Raw genomic sequence first — 6,000 nt, 5'->3', positions numbered from 1 at the left:
GCAACTGCTATGCATAAAGATGCATCTTCAAACTTAAAATACACTCATAGATGTTGGAAAATGGATTAAAGAACAGCGGACCCTGAGATGATCAACAAATGTAGACAGTGTCTTTCGAACATGCAGTCAGATCAGCTGGATGCACCATCTCGGATCACCCTGGGAGAAGAGGAGGTGAGCCATACTGCAGCTGGGATTTAAAGCTGCTCCTGGTGAATGTGGGACAAACAATGGGAGATCAGAGACTCTTGTGCCCACATAAAGACACCTGCTTCATCACAGGGTCAAGTCAAGGTCAAGGTTCAGATAAGGTGCTGCAATCCTGAAAGTCAGGTCACAGTGTTTCCGTTTGAAGGTGTGATTATACAAGTGTCTTCCTGAACATTTGAGTTCCAGGGCAATGCTGGTGGTGCAGGCAACATGACACATGTCGAATCATTTCAACTTGCATCATGGTTGGTTTGTTGTAAAAGCTCAGTGACTTTTCACACATGAGTTCCCTTTCATAATGAAGATAAAATCAACAACAAGATGTGAAGATAAAAAGACACTTGAGTTCCAGTGTAAAGGCGGTGGTGCAAACAACATGACACACCCCTTCTTTTGATTGTTGACTTGTTTAAACTTCCATTGTTGATGGTGTTTCAGACATGATTGACTTTCCCCACAGGAATGTTTTTATAGACGTTGGTATGAAGCATAACAACAATCACAAGGTACCAGACAGAAAATATTTGCTCAAGAGAAGATTTGACTTTGGACACTTCCGACTACAGCTCAACATGTTTCTACAAACAAGTCAGTAAAAAGTGTTATTTAGATCTTAATGATAGAGCAAATACTGACAAAATGTCCAAATGATTTGTGTTCTCATCATAAAACTGTTTTAAAAACAGAATTCTTCAGTGATATCATTTACAAATTTAGGAAAAAGACTAACTTTTATTATTATAATAATAATAATAATAATAATAATAATAATAATAATAATAATAATAAGAAGAAGAAGAAGAAGAAGAAGAATATATTACTGTCCTGAAATATCCCTTTAAATATAATCAGATCAGGCAACCTAAAAGTAACAGAAAGTAATCATTACTTTAATTTTGAGATACCTGGATTAGGTTATTGATGACATTTTTAATAGTTATTTAGTAGCTGTATTGCAACACATCTTTAAAGTAACCCTGCAACTGCCATGTTGTTTTGGTCATCACAGCCACCTTAGTTTTGAGAGACAATTTAGAGGTGACAGGAAAGACGTCAAGGTTCAGATAAGGTATTGCAATCCTGAAAAGGAGGTGAGAGTCAGTGTGTTTCACTTTTTAGGTGTGATTAATTGCGTGTGAAAACTCAATTAACAATACCTCGGAAACTTAATATGCAGGCTTCTTCCAGGACATTTGAGTTCCAGGGTAAAGACGCTGCTGCATCCAAAATTAAACTGAGCTGAATCATTTAAACCTCCATGATGATTAGTTTGACACATCCCTTCTTTTGATTGTTGAGTTGTTTAAAGTTCCACTGTTGATCACGTGTCAAACATGAATGACAAGATATCAGAAACGAAACATGTTCCTGAGAAGAATTTGTTTTAGACACTTCCGACTACAACTCACCAAGTGTGCTGCATTTTCATCTGTGTTAAGGTGCGCTGTCACCTGTAAACCTATATGTTTTTCATCCATGTGGAAATGCACTGTCACCAGTTTTTATATATGAGAAGGTGCTCCAACAGTGATGATGCTTTAATCTGTTATGATGCTCCAACACCAGATTTTGTCAGATAGAGTTTATCACTATCTTGGCCTCGCTATTATGATTTCTCCTCTGTATCACTGTGCTGCATTTTACTGTTGTTGGCCGCTTTAAAGCTCCAATCTTGAAGTTCGAGTGTGAATAGCAAATTTAGCAAAGTATATTTAAAGCAAATAATTATCCTGAAATGATGGAATATCTGGGCAAACATTTTATAAACCTTCAACAAAAATTAAATATTATATTAGGCCAAACAATTTCACCACATTTGGTATTGAGGCAACCTAAAAGTAACAGAAAGTAATCATTACTTTAATTTTGAGATACCTGGATTAGGTTATTGATGACATTTTTAATAGTTATTTAGTAGCTGTATTGCAACACATCTTTAAAGTAACCCTGCAACTGCCATGTTGTTTTGGTCATCACAGCCACCTTAGTTTTGAGAGACAATTTAGAGGTGACAGGAAAGACGTCAAGGTTCAGATAAGGTATTGCAATCCTGAAAAGGAGGTGAGAGTCAGTGTGTTTCACTTTTTAGGTGTGATTAATTGCGTGTGAAAACTCAATTAACAATACCTCGGAAACTTAATATGCAGGCTTCTTCCAGGACATTTGAGTTCCAGGGTAAAGACGTTGCTGCATCCAAAATTAAACTGAGCTGAATCATTTAAACCTCCATGATGATTAGTGCGACACATCCCTTCATTTGATTGTTGAGTTGTTTAAAGTTCCATTGTTGATCAAATGTCAAACATGAATGACTTTACCCACAGGAATTTTATTACAGACGTTGTGAAACATAACAAGAATCACAAGATATCAGAAACGAAACATGTTCCAGAGAAGAATTTGTTTGGACACTTCCGACTACAGGTCAACAATAAGTCAGCAAAAAGTGTAAAATATTGACTAAATAACTCTCTAAATAACTTGTGTTCTCATTATAAAATTGTTTTAACAACAGAAATCTAATGTCACATGGTGTCCAAATTTAATCAAAAACTCATTCTTTCAGGAAGAAATATTATTTTCCTGATACATCACTTTAATATAACTTCAGAGGTGGGGTCGTTGTTGTCTTGTAAGAAACACTTTTTCTCCAAATTTGGTGATTTTGAATTTATTTTTCAATAGTAAGTTTAAGAAGCCAGAATTGAAAGAAGCAGCAGAGAAAGAAAAAGCACCTTCCAAAACTAGTTTTCTTTCAGAAAGTTTCAGAAAAATGAGCAGCACAAGTCGTTCACATGGATGTATTAATGAGAGTGTACCAATGATGTAAGTAGGACTTATTATTTTATTTGACAACTGACACTATTATGTTTTTGTTTATTTGCTAATCCCATCATGCAGACATGAAGATTGTTATCAATGTGAAGATGCGCCGTCACCAAGTGTGCTGCATTTCCATCTCTTTTAAGGTGCGCTGTCACCTGTTAGTTTGCTGTATTTTCATCTGCAATCCTGAAAAGGAGGTCAGAGTCAGTGTGTTTCACTTTTTAGGTGTGATTAATTGCGTGTGAAAACTCAATTAACAATACCTCGGAAACTTAATATGCAGGCTTCTTCCAGGACATTTGAGTTCCAGGGTAAAGACGCTGCTGCATCCAAAATTAAACTGAGCTGAATCATTTAAACCTCCATGATGATTAGTTTGACACATCCCTTCTTTTGATTGTTGAGCTGTTTAAAGTTCCACTGTTGATCACGTGTCAAACATGAATGACAAGATATCAGAAACGAAACATGTTCCTGAGAAGATTTAATTTTGGACACTTCCGACTACAGCTCAACAATAAGTCAGCAAAAATATTGACTAAATAATTGTCTAAATAACTTGTACTCTCATAAAATTGTTTTAACAACAGAAATCTAATGTCACATGGTGTCCAAATTTAATCAAAAACTCATTCTTACAAGAAGAAATATTATTTTCCTGGTGGGGTCGTTGTTGTCTTGTAAAAAAAACACTTTTTCTCCAAATTTGGTGATTTTAAACTTTTTTTTTTCAATAGTAAGTTTAAGAAGCCAGAATTGAAAGAAGCAGCAGAGAAAGAAAAAGCACTTCCCAAAACTAGTTTTCTTTCAGAAAGTTTCAGAAAAATGAGCAGCACAAGTCGTTCACATGGATGTATTAATGAGAGTGTACCAATGATGTAAGTAGGACTTATTATTTTATTTGACAACTGACACTATTATGTTTTTGTTTATTTGCTAATCCCATCATGCAGACATGAAGATTGTTATCAATGTGAAGGTGCGCCGTCACCAAGTGTGCTGCATTTCCATCTCTTTTAAGGTGCGCCGTCACCAAGTGTGCTGCATTTCCATCTCTTTTAAGGTGCGCTGCAGACAATTGCACAAGTCCCTCCAATCCGAGTCCCAAGCAAGTATCAAGTAATTCGGTCCAAGTCTCAAGCAAGTCCCAAGTTTTTTTGTCGTGGGCAAGTCAAGTCAAGTCAAGTCACAACGTTATGTCGAGTCAAGTCGAGTCAAGTCACAAGGTTGTCGAGTCAAGTCGAGTCAAGTCAGAAGGTTGTCGAGTCAAGTCAAGTCGCAGATTATTTCAAGTCTCTCACTATTGTTCCTCATCCAAAAAAGAGCATGCAGTCTAGTCTGCATTGATTAAAGCATAAATCTGTTAATTTGATCTATTCTTACATTACATGTTTGATCATTCAGACCAAGGTAGATGGGGAAAGGCTACATTCCAATAAAGATGTGACATGTTTCAAACAAACTTGTAGTTTTTGTATCCAAAGTTGACCACTTTTGGGACACTCACCGTTGCTTCTTGATTCCCGCTGAAGGGGGGAGACTAACAGTAGTCAGGTCTGTTGTCCTGGGCCCAGGTTGGAGGGTGCAGGGGGTGCCAGGACCATAGATAAAGAAAGTATACTTCTATTTCTAAATCTATGGGTGGGACCTCATTAAATTATGGAGTAATTATTTAAAATATTTCAAAACAGGCCTATTTGTGGAAAAAAAATCTAATATTTGAGTTATCATAATAGCCCCCCCCCCCCAGTTGTCCTTAATATAGTGAAGAACAACCCCCCCCCAAAACACACACAAATGGTTTGGCCATCAAACTTTGACGTTGTCTTTTTTTTGTTCAGTATGCTCTATGTGTGGTCGGTAGAAGTCCGATGCACAGAAAAGAAAAGAAAAGAGAAGAAGAGAAGAGAAGAAGAAAATAGAGGCTTTAGAGATTTAATAAATATTTTTTAAAAAGGTGATGACCATAAAGCTGAGACCTTTACAGTCTATGGCTGAGACGAGCAAAGTCAACGTAGCGCAGGGTAAAAAAAATACTGAATAGCAAATTTAGCAAAGTATATTTAAAGCAAATAATTATCCTGAAATGATGGAATATCTGGGCAAACATTTAATAAACCTTCAACAAAAATTAAACATTATATTAGGCCAAACAATTTCACCACATTTGGTATTGAGGCAACCTAAAAGTAACAGAAAGTAATTATTACTTTAATTTTGAGATACCTGGATTAGGTTATTGATGACATTTTTAATAGTTATTTAGTAGCTGTATTGCAACACATCTTTAAAGTAACCCTGCAGCTGCCATGTTGTTTTGGTCATCACAGCCACCTTAGTTTTGAGAGACAATTTAGAGGTGACAGGAAAGACGAGGTTAGATAAGGTGTTGCAATCCTGAAAAGGAGGTCAGAGTCAGTGTGTTTCACTTTTTAGGTGTGATTAATTGCGTGTGAAAACTCAATTAACAATACCTCGGAAACTTAATATGCAGGCTTCTTCCAGGACATTTGAGTTCCATGGTAAAGACGCTGCTGCATCCAAAATTAAACTGAGCTGAATCATTTAAACCTCCATGATGATTAGTGCGACACATCCCTTCATTTGATTGTTGAGTTGTTTAAAGTTCCATTGTTAATCAAATCTCAAACATGAATGACTTTACCCACAGGAATTTTTATTACAGACGTTGTGAAACATAACAAGAATCACAAGATATCAGAAATGAAACATGTTCCAGAGAAGAATTTGTTTGGACACTTCCGACTACAGCTCAACAATAAGTCTACAAAAAGTGTAAAATATTGACTAAATAACTCTCTAAATAACTTGTGTTCTCATTATAAAATTGTTTTAACAACAGAAATCTAATGTCACACCGTGTCCAAATTTAGTCAAAAACATTCTTACAGGAAGAAATATTATTTTCCTGATACATCACTTTAATATAACTTCAGAGATGGG

Source organism: Lutjanus erythropterus, chromosome 5 (assembly GCF_056507025.1).
Source record: "Lutjanus erythropterus isolate fLutEry1 chromosome 5, fLutEry1.hap2, whole genome shotgun sequence".
Taxonomy (NCBI): domain Eukaryota; kingdom Metazoa; phylum Chordata; class Actinopteri; order Lutjaniformes; family Lutjanidae; genus Lutjanus; species Lutjanus erythropterus.
Note: the sequence above shows the minus strand (reverse complement) of the source record.